The following is a 17,891-nucleotide window of genomic DNA, read 5'->3' on the forward strand; positions in this document are numbered from 1 at the left end:
TACTATGGACACAGTATAAACATGGGAGAGGAGGAAAATACAGAGCTATATGATTTACTTGGCCTGAGGAGAATAATTATTTCAAAAACATGTTAAGGGAGATTTATAAATGTCAACACTCACACTTTAATACCACATTAGGCCTATATCTAAATGTTAGTGTTGGTACTCAGTTTGCCTGTTCAGAATCCAATAAATTACGTAACAAATTAATTTTGTTAAGCGCTGTTAACGTCCTCTGACTCTCTGGCAAAGAACATACCAGTATAAACTCAGTTGAAATTAGACCTTTTTTTTTTAATTCTGATTTTTGTAGATTACAATACTGAAAACAAATGTTTCCAATTGGATTTGAAGTGTTTTGGACCAACAATTTAATCCAAATCCAATTATTAAGGTCCCACCTCTCAAAGATCTGACATTGAGGGAAGTTGTAATTAGAGAAGCAATATGCTGGGTTTAGTCTATCAATCACAGTTTTAACTGTCCATCATTAATTTGAAGTTCTTAGAAAATGTCCTCACATTGTGCCTCAAGCAGCAGCTGGTTTGACCGATTACACTTCGCACATGCTGAATAATAGATGACAGGGGACCTTGAAAATGTTTAACCAAATCACCTCTGAGTAAAGTTTACGAGATTAGGATGCGGGGAGTAAAATGAGGGGCGGCTTAAATTCCTCAATTAACTGTATTATCTCCTATTTTCAGTACTGCTTATATATTTTGTTCTATTATTATATATTTTTACAGGGAGCAGAGAATGACTCAGTAACCGGAGATATGACAATGATCTAACACACACACTGAAGCTAAGTCATACACGGCGGTCTCTTTTTACATGTCCCTATGCAGGTCTATACAGTTCAATGACATGCGAAGCAATTGCTCACGTCCCTGTGCATTGAGACAAGAAAAGAGTCAATAATGTCAGTGATAATATAATCCTCAATCTAAAGCACCACTTAACTGCTGTGCAGAGGAGGGGCTGAAATCACCAGCCCCCAGATTACAGCTCCCTTAAATCAGGTGAGAGAAACTTTCCCTTCAAGTCACCAATCGAGTTGATCCTATTGGACCCTGCAGGTTTGACTGTTTGAAGCGAATCCCCAAGTTTAATTAAACTTTATTTTTTTAATCATTTATTTAATGACCACTATGAGTTCCTCCTGCAAAGTACACAAGTAAAGGTGGCTGCAGTTAGGAGCTGATGTAGCAAGTGGAAACAAAGTCCCTGCAGCAAACGTACTTTGTTACCACAAAGGTACCTCATGTTATAGAATGTTCAAAGCCAAAAATGCTACAGTTCAATGCCAAAAATGCTACAACTTCTACTCTATCATGTTGTTTCCTGTTTTTAAATTGCATGAACTTATATAAGCATTGTTTTGTGAGCAGGTGGTTTCTACTCCAGAATTAAATCCTGCAGCTTGACGGGTTTTTTTCCACAACTCAACCCCTGAGGCTTCTGCTGCTGCTCATTGTAAATATACAGTAAGTATTTACATGATGTGCTAGTTACACTAGCATGCTCCAGACTGTTCTAACTAACACACTCGTACACACACGTCTGTATATAATATCTCATTAAGTTCATAATTCGATTTGTAAAGAGAGATGTGTGTTTGTGTGTTTGAGAGGGGCGTTAGGGTCCAATGAAAGGATAAAGTGAGGGAAATGTGTATTTTTTTTAAACTTCTGATACACAACAGTCTTAGGCTTGAGTTTTAATGAGATCAATGAGTGAGTTACAAAGCCTTGATCACCTCCTCCTCTTTTTACCTTCCTTACTTCCAACAGCCTTCTCTCAGTCTAACCCCCTGTTCAGTCTTCTCTCCGTCTCTCTTGCCTAGAGTAGTGTACGAATAATGACAAGATTGAGTGATAAAACGGATGCAACCAACATCGCACATCCCTTTGTTTGCTCCAGATGCTGTTTAGTACACATACAATCTTGCCCGGGGTTACATCTGGATTGACTCACTCACAACACCAATTTCTATTCTCTGTGATCACATGAAAGCAGGTTTGGCACTCAGTGTCTTCGGATGTGAGAGGAGGGTGGAAGGAGGGCAAAGAGGAGGATCAGAGGTGTTCAGTGTGGGGGTGAGTTCTAAATCTTCTACAGAAGTATGGAGGTATATGACCTTTTTATTCCAGTACCTCTCTCAGAACTATTTATAAACTGACATGGCAGCAATATCATTAAATGTAAGAGATCTCAATGCTGTGGCTGTATGGGGAAGTTGGCAGAGCTAAAACCACATCTTTGACTTGCAGTGACTACCTTCCACTCACTAGAAAATGCTGGGGTTTTGTAGAGAACAGTCCTGACTAGCTCCTCCCAGGTTTTTGCACACCTTGTTGAGCTTTAAAATGTCCCCCCAAAATGAAATGGGACAAGGTTTTGTCTGAGGATATAAGTACATGGTTTGAAAGCAAGCAGCATTGGTGCACTTACGCCTTAGATTGCTTTCAAATTATATTATATATTTATATACACCTCAACATTGTCTCTGTACTGTTTTTAAAGTTAGATGGATCGGTTACAGTGGATGCTCTCGTTGTCCTCAGAAATGAAACAAAGCAGGCAAGACATTGTTCTTCCGGAATAAAAAAAACTTAAGAAGGGTTTACAAAATGTAGTTTGAACCAGTTCTGCTTGATTAACACATTTTTCATTCTCTCTCCAGCCAATTACATTCCCAGGCGAGAATACTACTTTTCCCTTTTGCATAACTCATCTCAGCCTCAGTGAGCGATCTCAGATAACAGGCTCATCTCCAGCTTTATCAACACCAGCTGCTGTTCATCAATCAACCCTCTTACCAGACACAACGTTGCTATTGGAATATTATGCACAACCCCATTAAACATGATTACTGATGTTAACCTACAATGGTTAATGTTCACATAAAAAAATCCTGTCTATAATGTGGGCATGGTACTATGGCAGGGGTTTCCAACTGGTTTTGTCCCAAGGACCACCATTCTGACAAGAAAGTAATCCGCGGCCCACTGATGCGCGTGCCTACGCACGCGCATGACTACTTGTGTGCGTGGGTGCATTTGGATAGAAGGAAGTTTTAACATTTGGTTTTCCATGTTGGTTTTATTTAAAAACCTCAAACAAATCTAGAAAAATCTTTGTAAACAACAACAAAAACGGTTGATTTTTAATGCTAAAGAATTGAAAACAAAATTAAAATGCAATTTGTAGTTGTACTGCCTCGCAGAACCATATGTACAATCATATATAACGTTCATGACTTAAATGTACAGACATGTAGCTGACATGACATGACGTTGAGAGCATGTTAAAGTAATGGTTATCAATAACAATCAACATAAGCTGGGGCTACAACTGAATAGGGAAGCTGACAAAGTAATGCAGAATATGTCACAAATGATAATCATACAATATCAGACCAACAATTAAGGCCTACTTAAGTTTAACCTCATGATCACCAGCAGCAAATTACACCTACTGCTAGTGTGTGTGTGTGGAGTGAGGGGAGACCTATCAGTGTGATATCTGGGCATGGTGAAGTCCACACAGCATGTCTATTCGTGGCGAAATGGTAGACAGCGACAGTCTCATGTCATTCTCTGGTTCAAGCCTTGCCCTGTACTTATTCTTCAAGTACGCTAGTGTAGAAAAACCGCTCTCACACATGTAGGTTGTTGGAAAGGGCAAAAGACACCTCTTTGCTTTTGCAGCAAGCTGTGGAAATTCTGTCGGGCAACTTATCCAGAACATAACAAGGGGCTGTGTGTCATACTGTGAGTCTTAGAGCTCTCCTAAGAAATTGTTTCTCAACCAGCGAAAGTGTCCAGCGAGTTTGTCTTTTTCCAAGGTATTTGTTTTTCACTATTTAATATTTTCATTATTAATTCTGCCCTTTTGGGCCTTCTTTTAGGGAAAATAAAAATACCCATCATACAAACTACAGGTGTGTAGGGTGCACTTTGTAAAATGTGGTTCTTATATTTTTATTTAGACTTAACATTGAGATTTATATAAAATATTTACATTTAAATGTAACATTTAAAAGTAACATTGAATGCTTATATTCATGGAAGATATTGTATAATTTTGCTTTACTGCAGGACATTGCTCTTAGAAAATGCATTTAACTTATTTACTTACATTTCTGTCTCAATGAAAAAGTGACTGTTGAAAGTAATGTAATGCATTTGAGCAGCATGTTGGGTGGAATGTGTTACTGTCTTAATCCCCACATTAAAATAGACAATGGTTGTCCTAAATGAGGACATACATAGGCTGAGCTGGCACTGTGTTAAATAAGAAGCTGTCACTTCATAATTTACCTATAGGTTGTTGCTAATGGTGGTGGAGGCTGAAATTTAGCATGAAACTATTTAAACCTGCTTGTTAACACTGGCCTCACTAATTAAAATGACTGATAAGCAACAGAAGTATTAACTACGGCAATCATCAGCATGTGCATAATTCTAGTTTGGTATGTCCATCATGGCTCCTCTACCCATAACATATGTGATTATACATTCAATTCCTTGTACAAGTATACGTTCATGACTCCGATTAGAAATGTGTGTGAGTTTTGTAAGTCATAGTTCACTGGTGTGAGAGAGAGAAATAGGAAGACAAATGTTGTACACTAGGCTAAAGGGCAATGTTGTACTTTATAGGTTTTACTCTGTGTTGCACAGGGTGAAGTATTCAAAAAGCCAGTGCCCTGGATCATTGCTGAAAAGCAAGACAGTTATGGGGCTTGAAGAACATCAGGAACATGGTGCTCTACCCATCACACTCTGCTGACGTCACCCCAGCTGCTTTACAATGCTGCAATCAGATATTTTCTATATGTGAAATATATTACAGTGCTTCGAAAGTACCCTTTATACAACGAGAAATGTGTGCCTCCTTATTATAATTAATGGCCAAGTGGACTGACTGCAGCCCTCCATTAATAAAATACAGACGCTCCGAGCTATTGATATCGAACAGGAGAGGGTTGGGTTTCAAACTTTATATGATTTAGATTAATTGCTTGCAATCAAGGCTTACCATTTTTTCAATATCCCCTGTTGACAGTTTGTTATCACAATTAATTAGCTGAGTGATTGAGTTTATTCATCTCTAACACGGAAATTATAGTCCTCTCTAGCACTGCATCCTCTGACAATGTACGGATACATTGTAAAAATAACAATTGTGTGTTACACATTCCTATTGAATGTGAATCCAAGGACCTGGATGACCAATTTCTTTAATTTTGAGTTAAAAGTTTATGCTAAGTATTATATAACTATCTTTTACATCTCTTTATATATTTGATTTCAGCACACTTGAGGCTCTGAATGTGAATAAATCATATATATATTACATTTTAGGAACACTAGTCATTCTATCATTGTGGTAAATGAAGTATTTCGAAAGTATATTCTAATTTATAAACAGTTCTAGTTTAAGTTTGGTCATTTATCTTTTTTATTGTACATTGTTCCTCACTAGCTCTTTTATAGGATACTCAGTATGAATTGAGCCTTATTCTGATAGATGTGAACATAATTCAAATGAGCCTTATTCTGATAGATGTGAACATAATTCAAATATTGATTATTATAGGATAAGGATAAGTCGGTCGTTACAACAGCGGTGTATATTCCGCCACTTATCAGGCCGCTGAGATCAGACACCATAGACTGTATACAACGATGGGCGATATGACTGAAATGTTTTGATCATCAACTGGTGGCTGGGTGCAATAATGGTCCTAAATCCCACCTCCTCCTGGTTAGTGGATGGGACATGGACCAATCTAGTCATCAACGTATGATATATTCACATTTATTTTCACAATCTTCCATGAATGAGACACCAAGAGTGGGACAGAGGATTGTGTTTACAGTTGCACAAGGACCCTGTTTTTGTATCTCATCCTACTTCAGTGAAAAATGAAGGCTCCCAGATTGAACGCAGCACCGCAGCCCTCTGAACCTTTTTTCTTTTCAATGGATTTCACTGTACAATGACAGTTTTTCACTGTGCAGAGCAAAGTGTAAGCAGCCATGGTCAAAACTGACTGATGCTAAGAAAAAAAAATCTAAAATGTGTTGGAGTTCCTTGAACAGGTGTCAGGTATGTTTTAAGCTTGTCTGGAAAATTGGAGAACCATATAATTTCTTTAATTTGTTGTGCAAACAGTGGCTAGTATAGAGCAAACCAAAAGCAGTGGAGGGCTCTGAGCTGAACCCTATGGCCAGCAAAAATCAGTTTCTGTCTGAAAGGACCTTTATTCATATACAGTTTATTATAAACAGTCAGAACAGTAACCATTAGCATTAAGATAATATTCCCTTTGACAAAAACTGTGAGATGATGCATTACAATTGTGAGACCAAAAGTTTGTATTTATTGGAGTTTCACGGTCTATTTGTGAACTTAATCCTCCCCTGTCTCATTAATGCCCGGCTCAAGTAGGCACCACTCATGTCTGCTATCATGACCATTACAGATCTGAGAGTTTAAGCTATTATGAAACATCCACTTTGACAGCAGCAGGCAGGAATCATTTTAATCGCCTATCCCTCACTGTCTCCGTCCCTCTTCCTTTAAGAAATCTTTACTAATTGTCACGACATTTCATTTCGCTCTCACAAATAAACCTTTTTTTCCACATAAACATTTAGCAATCTTGTATACGACTCAAGCTTAAACTGAAAAATGGACATCTCAATGCAGAGCCCGCTTTATATCGTTAGTATGCTTCTCAGACTCCATAAGTATTTATCACCTGTCAAAAACTATTTGCCCATCTTTCTACTGCTGTAGACGTCTGTCACTTTTACTAAGAATATCTCCTATCTTTCTCTTCACTGAATCCATTCTCCCTTCTTTCCCTAATTAAAGTCACATCCGTAAGGCTCAGCAAGGAAAGACTCACACACAAACAACCATAATTAGCCCCTGGATTCAGTTAGTTCAGTAACAAAACCACAGTTACAATACAATCACACTCAAGAGTAAAGACACACAAACACTGATTTGCACCACGGACACACTCATGCTGTCTTTCCAGATGTTTTGGGGTTGAGGAATTATTTCTAAGGAATTCATTTTTGACAGGTTGTTATTAAACAAGAGTTGCCAGGGCAATGCTCAGTAGGATTTAAATAGGCGTACACCCATCCTCCCTCTTCCAAACATGGTGGAGGTAAGGCAACACCATGAAAGGTCCTGTGTCTGGTTTGTCCAATCTGGGCTACCGTAAAAACATGGCAGTGCAGCATGGCAGACTCCATGTGGATATAATAATAGCTCTTTGTTAGGCTAAGAAAAAAAAAAATCCTTATTTTAGTGATAATTCACAAGTGACACACTCAAGGGATAGTTCTTAAAAATCCACTCACCGTCTACTCACCACTACGCCAATGGAAGGGAGGGTGAAGTGTTTGAGTCCATAAAACACAGTAGGAGTGACAGGGTTAATTGCAGACAAATGAAATCCAATTTAAGTAACTGGTGGCTCCTTCTTCAGACCTAATGAAACAGAAAAAATATATAAATGCGTCCATACGGCTGGTGTGGTGTCATCGAAGTGACGTAAGCTCAGGCATTCAAATTCAACTTGAAATGGCATCCTCTATACACCATGTTAAAAGCCTAAATAATAAACTGTTGTCTTTCCTTTTAATTTCTAAAGGAGTGCACAATTGTGCACTTGTTGCAAGTATCTGGTTTAGAATATGATAAAAAAAAAGCCCACCGTAGTGTGCTGGGAAGTTGATCAGTACTATTGTACTGTATAGAGTGCAAATCTTGAATCATTTATAAATTATAAGTTGAAGTTATTTGTCAGAGCAGGCTTTTGGATGCATTTATCATTACAGTCTTTTTAAATCCCTTTAATAATAATTTTCATCAACTTTTTTCAGCAATGGCCGTTCAGTAACCTCCATGCATAATATTTATTAATACATCAAAGACAGTTGCAGACGTATACTACCTCTGTTCCTCCATGTGAAATAAAGGATAAAAGAGTAGACAAAATGAAAGCGCTGACGTTTCCCTGAAGATATGTAATTTTTTTTTTTTTTTTTTACCATGACTCAGTGGAAAAATCTAACGAGCAACTTCGTCTCTGTCGGCTTTGCACATTGTAAACCATGATGAGACAGGAAAGTGCGAGAGAATAAGTTATAGCGAGCCCAGCGCTAACCATGCAATTTGTCACAGGTGACTGAGTAGATGGGTTAAACTTAATTAATATTTTAATAGGAAAATTTACCTTTTGTGTGCTCGACTTTCAAGATAGATGAGTTCCACAAACTTAAAGTCCAAGTGAGGATAAAGTCAGAACTAGAAAAAAAAAAGAAAAAATCTTGTGTAAGCTGTTTTGAATTTTTTTTTTTTTTACTTTCAGTGATTTTCAATGAATAAAAACAGATCATCTCTGGAATTAGTCATGGTTGGTTCAGTGGTAGAAAGCAAAGACTGTAATTAAAGATGGATGACACTTTTGTCTTTGGAGACAGTCTGTCTGTGCAGCAGTGTTTGTGATGTGCAGTTGTAGTATTAACATTCTGCCGATACATCATGAGTAGCTATCAGCTGTGAATCATGACATTTCACACCATTTTTTTTAAATCAAATAACGAGAAAATGTACCAGTATATACATCACTGTGAAAAGAGTGACCTAAAACAAAAGAAACCATATTTTGAAAACATACTTTTTTGGAACTACAGTCAGCCAGTAGGTGGCACTGCAGATGATTTGGCTTCACGGTAAAGTCATCCATCTTTATATAAAGTCTATGAAGGTAACAAAATAAAATAAAATAAAATAAGGAAGACAAAAAAGCTAAGAATTGTGCTACACCTCATATTTTGCAAGGGAAATAATATAAACAATCTACGACTACCTTCATCTTGATGAACATTTCAAAGTTGTTAAAAATGTGTTGGCATATCAATAGATAATGGTCTGCATTTATAATAATACATTTAAGCCATAAACCTTTTAATTTTAATACATTTTTAATTTTAATTAGAGACCCATTTTTTTTTGCAAATGCAATTACATCTTTGATCCTATTAAATACATTCGGTTCCCAGTACATGTCAAGGACACCATTTCTTAGCTTTTTCAGTCTAAAATATGTATGACTAAATCTTACCATATGTCTCATACCCTGTTTCTTTATACGTGGATATGAATACAACATTTCAGCAGCATTTTTTAAAACAGCCTTGTGCAGAAATTTTCTATTAAATGGCCACCATCCTTTAGAATCTCATTTCCCAGGAAACCACATTTGTGCTAGGCAAACCGAGGAAGAGAGGAGCCATGGGTTTGAGTTGTGACTGTGCTGGAGGGCAGAGCCACTGATTTCGCCCCAACAAATGACAGTTACAAAGTACCCAATAAAACACAGAGGACATCTGCAGCTGTGACAACTGTATCAAGTCATTTATTCACCCACTTCAGGAAACTTTACAATCTGACACAGGCACTTGGGATGCATAGTGAAGCCTCGCTGATTTCGCTTACCTCTTTGTTTCCAGAGACTACTGGCTTTGTCCTGATTCATGGTGACTCAGGTAGTGTGTGTGTGTTGAAATAAATTGAAGTCTGAGCTGCAGCATTAAGTCGTTTGTCATGGATGACAGAGTAAACGGGGTAGTCTTAATGAATATTTTAATTGATGCATTACCTTATTGAACTTTTGGCTTCTGAGTTTTTCTCCTGGCCGTCTCTAAAGGTTTAGCATCATTCCTAATTAATAGGTTGGTCATTTGTGATGCTGGCAGTTCTAAACAAAAACACACGCAGCCATTGATGCATATGTAGTGTAAACTCACACACACACACACCTACTGCAAACCATCCTAATTTGAATATCACTGTTGGAACTCCATTCATTTTTAATAGGCAAGGGAAGTCAGTCGGCGAGTTCAGTGCATGTCTGACAGCGAGTCAAGCTATTTTGAAAAGTACTGCAGCAAAGACACACACAGGGGATAGAGATGCATGTACACACATCCTCATATAGGACATGTTGCATGTGAGCAGACAAGCACATCATTATACAGACAGTACAGATTAGTGTGTATTTGAATAGATAGAAACCACCAAGCTGTTAAAAGTACCTCCCAAGAGGCTGTTCTGTGTACTTGATCCCTCCCCCCCACCCCCCTCTGAATACCAAACTCCTGTGAAGTGTGGTCTCAATTTGTTCCTCTTCACAAATAAATGAGTTTATTATGTTGATTATAAAAATATGCTAATTCACTTTCAGAAATGGCTCAGGTAAAAAACAGGAGAAGGGGTATTTCTAGTCCCGCCAATGACTCTGCATTAGGATGGATGACGTGCCTCCACATCCTCCCACTGTACAAAAATAAAGCCCAAATATGGCAGATATGGTCGCCGCAATATTGTTCTGGTGACATTTAGAGCCAGAGAAGAGCCTGTAAACTTATCAAGCACAGCACAGTACATTCCACAACAAAAACTAATTTTTGTACTTTTGGAAGCACAAAACAATGCCAAGAAAAGGGGTTGGATTTTGCCCTCCATTTTTTAACCTTGATTCCCAGTAAGAGATGCAGCTATGGCTACCAAGTCACATCAATCACAATCAATCAATCAAATTCTAATTCAATAGCCCACATTCACAAATCACAATTTCGTCTCATAGGGCTTTAACATTGTGAGACATCCTCTGTCTTTAACCCTCAGCAAGAGTAAGGACTACTAAAAACCCTTTTAACAGTGTAAAAATACGTAGAAACCTCAGAGAGAGCCACATGTGAGGGATCCCTCTCCCAGAACGGACAGAAGGGCAATAGATGTCAAGTGTAGGAAAACATCATCAAGATTAAAGTTTTTAGCAGCATTGATGAGGGTAAACATTTTGAAGGATAACTTCAAGACTATATGTCAAGCAGTCCTGCTGCAATCATAGTCTATGGTCAGCAGCCAGCAAGATCATGATCCATCATCCAGATCGGATCCACTATAGTCCAAAGTCATTGTCCACTACCGCCAGTCAGGATCCATCATCAGCTGCCACCTCGGTCGTGGTCCACCACCATTATCTGATGCCAATGCGACAAAGGATCCTCCATTATTATTACAATCAGCCAGCATGATATAGAATCCACCACACTGGATCCACCAATGCGACCTCTGATGCGTGATCCACAAATCGCAATCCATGATGATGTGGCCACAGCTGCGGCCCTGGATCTGCGGGCGATAAGGCAAAGGGACTCAGGGGAAGGGGTCAAGTCAGAAACATGTATTGATTAGATATGAATTATGATGTGATAAGGATGGAGAAGAGGAAGGTGAAGCTGGAAAGAGAAGCTCCGTGTGTCATAAATTCCCTTTGCACCATCAAGTGTTTTTGCCTTGTAATCAATGATACAGGCCGAACTTGAGGGTACACTGAGGCTCAAGGTAAATCTGACTGGCTACTGGTTTGTATGGTAGTTCTATGAAAACCATGTGGCTCACTCAGTAGATCAGACATCATTACTTCTATTCCTTTTTAAACTAAAAGCTTCCTAGTTAAGAACATAGGTTAAGTTACGCTCTGCCGCACTTATTAATGCATACCGCCAGTTGATGTTATCAACCTTCTAGACCTATAGCAGCATAACTAAGAGGAGGTCTAAGACAAGCCTGGAACGGCTCTAACTATAAGCTTTATCAAAAAGGAAGGTTTTGAGCCTACTCTTAAACGAACAGATGGTGTCTGCTTCCCGAACTGAAAGCGAGAGATTATATCGCAGGAGAGGGGCTTGATGGCTGAAAGCTGTGGCTCCTACTCTACTTTTAGAGACGACAAGTAGGCCTGAATTCTGGGAGCGGAGTGCTCTAGTGGGTTGATAGGGTACAACAGCTCTTTAAGGTAAAATGGCGCATTATTATTAAGGGCCTTGAAGGTGAGGAGGAGAATTTTAAATTCTATTCTAGATTTAACTGGAAGCCAGTGTAGCGATGCTAATACTGGAGAAATGTGCTCCCTTTTCTTGGTTCTTGTCAGGACACGTGCTGCATGGACAAGCTGTACAGTCTTTAACGACTTACTGCTAGAGCCTGATAATAATGAATTACAACAAGGGGTCAAACAACATCATGGGGCATCGTAGAAATATCTACCTTTAATCTTAATCTAGTTCTAGCTGTCACTGTACTACAGCATCCTGCCAAAGCCAGTGCAAACAGTGTCTGCAAAGCAAATGTGTCATGAGATAATACTTACGAAACATAACCAGTCACTTCATTACTATCAAATGCCTGTGTGCCGACATAAGCAAAGTAAAAAAGGGCACAATGTTAAAATGATCTTCTCATATCAGTTGTGGCCAGTAAATGACAAAACAAAAATCAACATTTGTATTAACTATCCTCTCTGTTAATACTAATAGACAATTAAAAAGTATGGATAGGTAGATTAGTAGAGTTGGAGTCAAAGAAATCAAAGAAAAAATATTAAAACCTAGTTTAAATGGACAACATTATATTAATTTGTTGCAGATAAAGTAAACTCCAGGATCATTCAGCTACACTGGTGACATGTTCTCTTCTTTCACATGGAGTGCCAAAATTATAAATATACATATAAATATTGAGGGCTCAACTGATTTCATAGTATCATCCCTCCTACAAAATTTGCCCTAAATCAAACCTGAACAAAATCCAGATCAAAAATGTAATCCAACACTGTCACCTACCCAGTGACATGTTTAGCATGCACATTATCATAATCATTTTATATGTGCTAATTTCACTTTAATTTACCATTGCTTTTGTTAACAAAAACTCAAAGAGTTGGAACTCAGAGGATAAGGAAATAATCAATGTCTAAATACAGGCTAAGGTCATACACACGGACAATCTAAGAAAATACAATAATGGCTGAAAAGTGGTCGGCTAGAGGAACAAAGCCAGCCTGGCAAACAGGAAGTGAACCACAGTTGATATACATTCAAGGAGATCTGATTGGATAATTGAGCACATGTGAGCAGATAAACAACATCAGGAAGAGAGCTAACTGAAATGCATGAGGAGAAGATTTAACAAAAATAAAAAGGGGAAATTTAGTTATGTGCAGTCCATGGTGTCTATGCAAGTGATTGCCATGTTACAGCTCACAGCAAAGTACATGATGTCGATTAAAGTAAACACCCAAACATAAGTGGTTGGATCACAGCAAATTTAGATTTTTTTCCCACCAGATCCAGGTCAGTATGGTCCTGTTCTCTGGAACAAGCTGCCTGTTGATTATTAGACTTATTATTAGTTATTATTGTGTGAGGTTTAAGTCGGTTGATTCAGCCAGTTTAATGCTGTGTTTAAGTGCAATCTGTAAACAGGGGCTTGGAAGCCTATATCATGTTGTAGAATCTCTATAGCAGGGGTCACTAAGGCAGACCACTGTACAGATCCACCCCCAGATCTATAACTGATAATTAATTGTCTTAAACATGAATCTCCTTTGAAACGTTGAAACAACTTAAGATTTAGTTGTTATTTGATGAGCAGTTAATGTAACGTGAAAGGGAAATTCTATGATAAGTAATCAGCAGTACAGTACATTTCTTAATATTGCAACGAAGATTCCTGGCTAATTATCAGTGTAAGTCTTCTCAATAATGAATGTTTAGTGGATGTGACAGAATGTGTCTAAATGTATCATAGAACTCAAGCAGTGTTATTCAATGTCTCATCAAGCCAAATGTCAGATCATTCTTCGGGACATGACATTAGCAAACTTACTTCATGGAATCCTCAAGTCTGTGTGAATCTGAACCTTCCACATTTACTATGACCTTTACTGTTGTGGAGATCCCATTGAAAGTGCATCAGATTCCTCCATCTATAGCTCAGCTGCCTCTGGCCATGCTTCAATGACCTCCATTCATCCATCCATCTCAACAGCAGATGCTCTTCTCACTTGCAGGATACATCGATTCTTTCATCACCTGAACATCTTAGCCAGCCTTGGTCATTGATTTGCTTTTCCTATGACACAGAGCTTGTACTTGCCTCAGGAGATGAAGCTTAAAAGAAGGAGACAATTCAACTCTACTAATAAGTATCTAAAAGCATCCTTCAGTATGCTTCCTATCCAACATGTGCACAGCTGTCTTGTTTGGGCACTGATTCAGAAGGATGCTATGGATTGCTACAAAAACTGAAATATCATATGGGAGGCTACAGATACAAATTAATATGGCTTGAATGCCCAGAGCTTGATGTGAACACTCTCAAAAGAAAAGTTCGAAACATTGGAACATGACAGTTGAAGAAGAGAACAACTGTCAGACCATCAGTGAAAAAGTGTATGTCAATCAAATACTACCAATCAACAACCTTAAAGACTGATGGCCTAGCCGAGGTGAATATTTTTTTTTAGTAAAACGGTTCACAGTATGTTATAAATAAAGTCTGTTTATATTAACATATTATGCCTTTTTATTGGTTAATTTTTAAATAGATAAATGAAGAATTTAGAAGGATCGTCACTATTAACCTGGAGATGACATTCATGGCCAAAATTGACCAGTATATCGTTGGAGTCCTCAACAAGAGGAGCTGCTAAAATTAAGATTCAGCGGATGAGATACAATATACAAGAGCTATGAATAAAAACATTTCAGTTCATTTTTTATTTCTACCATGTGATATTGGTTGAGCTTGATTTACACATTATCTCAGGCCATGGTTAGTGCTATGTTTATTCACTGTCACCAGAGACGTAACTTTGGACCCTTTTCATCCGTCGTCAGATGCACAGCTCATCAGCTCTATACCCTGAAGCAATGGAGCAGTGATAGCAGTGAAATGTGAATTGCTCCTCCCACCTGTAGGGCGACCCAGAGTGTTCACCAGCAAATTGTCATCTTACTTTAAGAAAGAAAAGGATATTTGTAATATTGCCCTTTTTTTTTTTGCCCCACTAATATGGCGACACCTGCGAGCTAGTTCTGGCAGGCAACTCGAGCGGCGCTGCGCCAATCAGGTGTCATACATCATGTGACATACCTCAATCTCCACAACCATCTTAATACACACCCACCTTATCAGGTGGTCTATTTAACCAGAGAGACATTTCCCATCAACCCCTCTTGCTCGCACTGCTGCTGCAGTATTGCTACCTGTTGCTTCAGCGTCTCAGCGTTGACCAAGTGACCGTTGTTCCTCCGTGGGTCGTTGTCTCTCTCAATCCGAGTAATTCCTCCTCTGAAGAAGTTCGCTTTATTTCCGAAATTTCGGCTCGGTCCTTCAAGATTCACTACGTGTGAATCGGACGTCAAGCGTCTGCGCCACGACTCCCGCGGGCCTCTCAGCGCGCACCACATCCTGGAGGAGCTGCGCACCCGAAGCGTTTAATTCATCGGGTCTGAGCCACGAGTTAGTTTCAACTACTTCTTGACTGAAGGCGGCTCCGCGAGGCCGAACAAACGCTGGTGGCAGCGTCACTGACGGCAGCTTCGCTGACGGATTCTTCCCGGCAGGGCTGGACTGGGAGAACAAAACGGCCCGGGCATTTTTTGGCTCAGACCGGCCCACATAATTAGCGGAGCACATCTGCCATTAAATTGACGTAACTTATGTCTTCTAAATGTACAAACGTTCTGGCCTAGTGGAAAAGGTGCACAATTTAACTAAAAAAACTCTCTTTCAGGTACCAAAAAAACACCAGGAAATGTGCAGTGACTTCACACTCAATTGTTTATTTAAAATGAATCTATAAATTTGTCATGATAGCTGGCAGAAAACCTGGACGTTGAGAGAAGAGAGCCCCTGGCAGCTGCCGATGAACTGGCCTTATCTGCTCTCTTCAGTCCAATCAGCTCCTTGGACAGAGAGAGAGGGGGGGGGGCACATACCCACTCTGATGTTAGGCACATACAACATCAGATTTTTAACGCTTTTATGTCGTGGTAATGTGGATATGTTTACTCACTTGGTGCATAGCCTTGTCTGCGCTCTTCAGTTCCAATCAGCTCTTTGGGCACACACACTACAGTCAATCAAACACTCATGAAACCTACAGATAGCCACACACACACCCACACAGCCACACACACACACACCCACACCCACACCCACACACACACACACACACACACACAGAGCGGGGGGGGGGGACATTGTGTTTGGAGCATCTTGCTTTGGATGGTGGTTCAAAAAAGTTTGCAGTGTAGCACGGTCTGGACGGCAAAAGTAGTCAACATCTGCCTCAACAGTCTGGCAAATTAAAAGAAGGCCAGCAGGTCTAAACGAGTCACAGAAAGTAAGCACCAGAATAAAGTAGTCCAACAATAGGCCATGTGATTGAATATCCAGTAGGAATAAGTAAAACAAAAATGTTCTTGAAAAATTAGCCAAATATGAGCTATCTAAAAAGATTAAATTGGCTCAACAACAGATAAGGCACATTAACTTTGCCAGTCATCACCAGTCAACCCCAACCCATATTTCCACACACCCATATGACTATATGGCACCAGCCTGGCTATAAGTCCACCCCAAGCCCTTTTATTCCCTCCCACCCATAACACACTGGATTATGATAAATGGGGAGACCAGCCTACTTCAGCTTCTTGTTGAAGCCAGACACCTTTTAACTTTCACCAGCTTGTCGATGTCGGGGGAAAGTTTCTGAGCAGCGGCTATTTTCATAACTTCATTCAGATGTCCGTGCGTCGTCTCCTCACTCCGCACATCAACACTCGTGTTCTCCCTCCGCTTCCTCATTAACCCCTGAGCCACCAACAACCAGCCAATGAGAGCCCGTCATTCCACACAGCCATTTGTCAAGAACTGTCACATGTCCCACCGCGACCCATTCACTGACCCTCTGGACATCTTAGTACTTATACTAAAAAATATTCGACCCTTATCACCCGCGGGCCGGATGTGACATACAGTCGGGCCGGATCCGGCCCGCGGGCCGCCACCCCTGGTGTAATGCCATAGTAGTGTAATACTACGTGGTAATAAAAACTTTCCAACGACTATTATTACAGCATTCCACCTGTGAACGGCGTGTATCGTGGGGCTATGCTGTGTGCTTGCTTATCCGTCAGGCATGATAGCGTGCAGCATGACTACTCATCTAGCATTTTCATTAGCATATTAGCATAGCCGTTTGTCACATCTATTACGCATCATTTTCATATCGCTGCGGCTGGCTAAATTCAAATCCATCATCTAAACGTATTATCCTTATGTTAATAGCTGCTTACCTGGTGCACCGGCAGCGGCTCACTCAGTCCATGAGCCTCGGGTTCGGACTCATCATCTCCTCCTCCCTGTTCATGGCTAATACTACCGTCACCCCCTTCCACCATCTGTGCTGTCTCCATGGGTGGATCGCTACAGCTAGCCTCCTCGCCCTGTCCACTGGTGCTGGTGGTGCTTGATTCACCTGAGGTGGAGGGGGCTCCCGAAGCACCTCCACTGAACATGTCAGTTATTTTAGCACATTTTCCGGCGTCTGCGGCTAGATTTTTGAGCCTTTTGGCCCTGAGCTTTTCAGCTCCACCTTTACGCTTTGGTTTGTCCATTGCCGTCTTCCACTCTCGCGCGCATAGCTAAATACAGGAAGGGGTGGGGCGTAATAATTGGTTCTGTCTCAGATGGCGCACTTGTGCACTTGAATTCAGCAGGCACCGTTTCAATGCGTATGGCGGCGTATTGGTTAGGTTACCCACCGAATAGTGCCGAAGTGACATCTGAGACACAAATTTAGTACCCCCCCACACATGCATGGGCCGAGGGCCGTCAACAAGACATCGTGGGCCGCCGGTCAGTTTATTTTTTTTTATTTTTTTGAAAAAAAAAAAAAAAAAAACCCGGGGGCGGCCATCGGCCCTCGA

The 17,891-nt window shown here is 40.0% G+C and overlaps 1 long non-coding RNA gene across 1 annotated transcript; it reads right to left on the reverse strand.

Moving 5' to 3' along the window:
* Positions 1-15,592: 15,592 nt before the first annotated feature.
* LOC128448639 (uncharacterized) lies at positions 15,593-17,582 on the reverse strand. Its single transcript, XR_008339774.1, has 3 exons — positions 17,259-17,582; positions 15,974-16,015; positions 15,593-15,863 (listed from the first exon to the last, which is right to left on the reverse strand). It is a non-coding gene; the product is annotated as an uncharacterized LOC128448639 (long non-coding RNA).
* Positions 17,583-17,891: the final 309 nt, after the last annotated feature.

This window comes from Pleuronectes platessa, chromosome 9, assembly GCF_947347685.1.
Source record: "Pleuronectes platessa chromosome 9, fPlePla1.1, whole genome shotgun sequence".
Lineage (NCBI taxonomy): Eukaryota > Metazoa > Chordata > Actinopteri > Pleuronectiformes > Pleuronectidae > Pleuronectes > Pleuronectes platessa.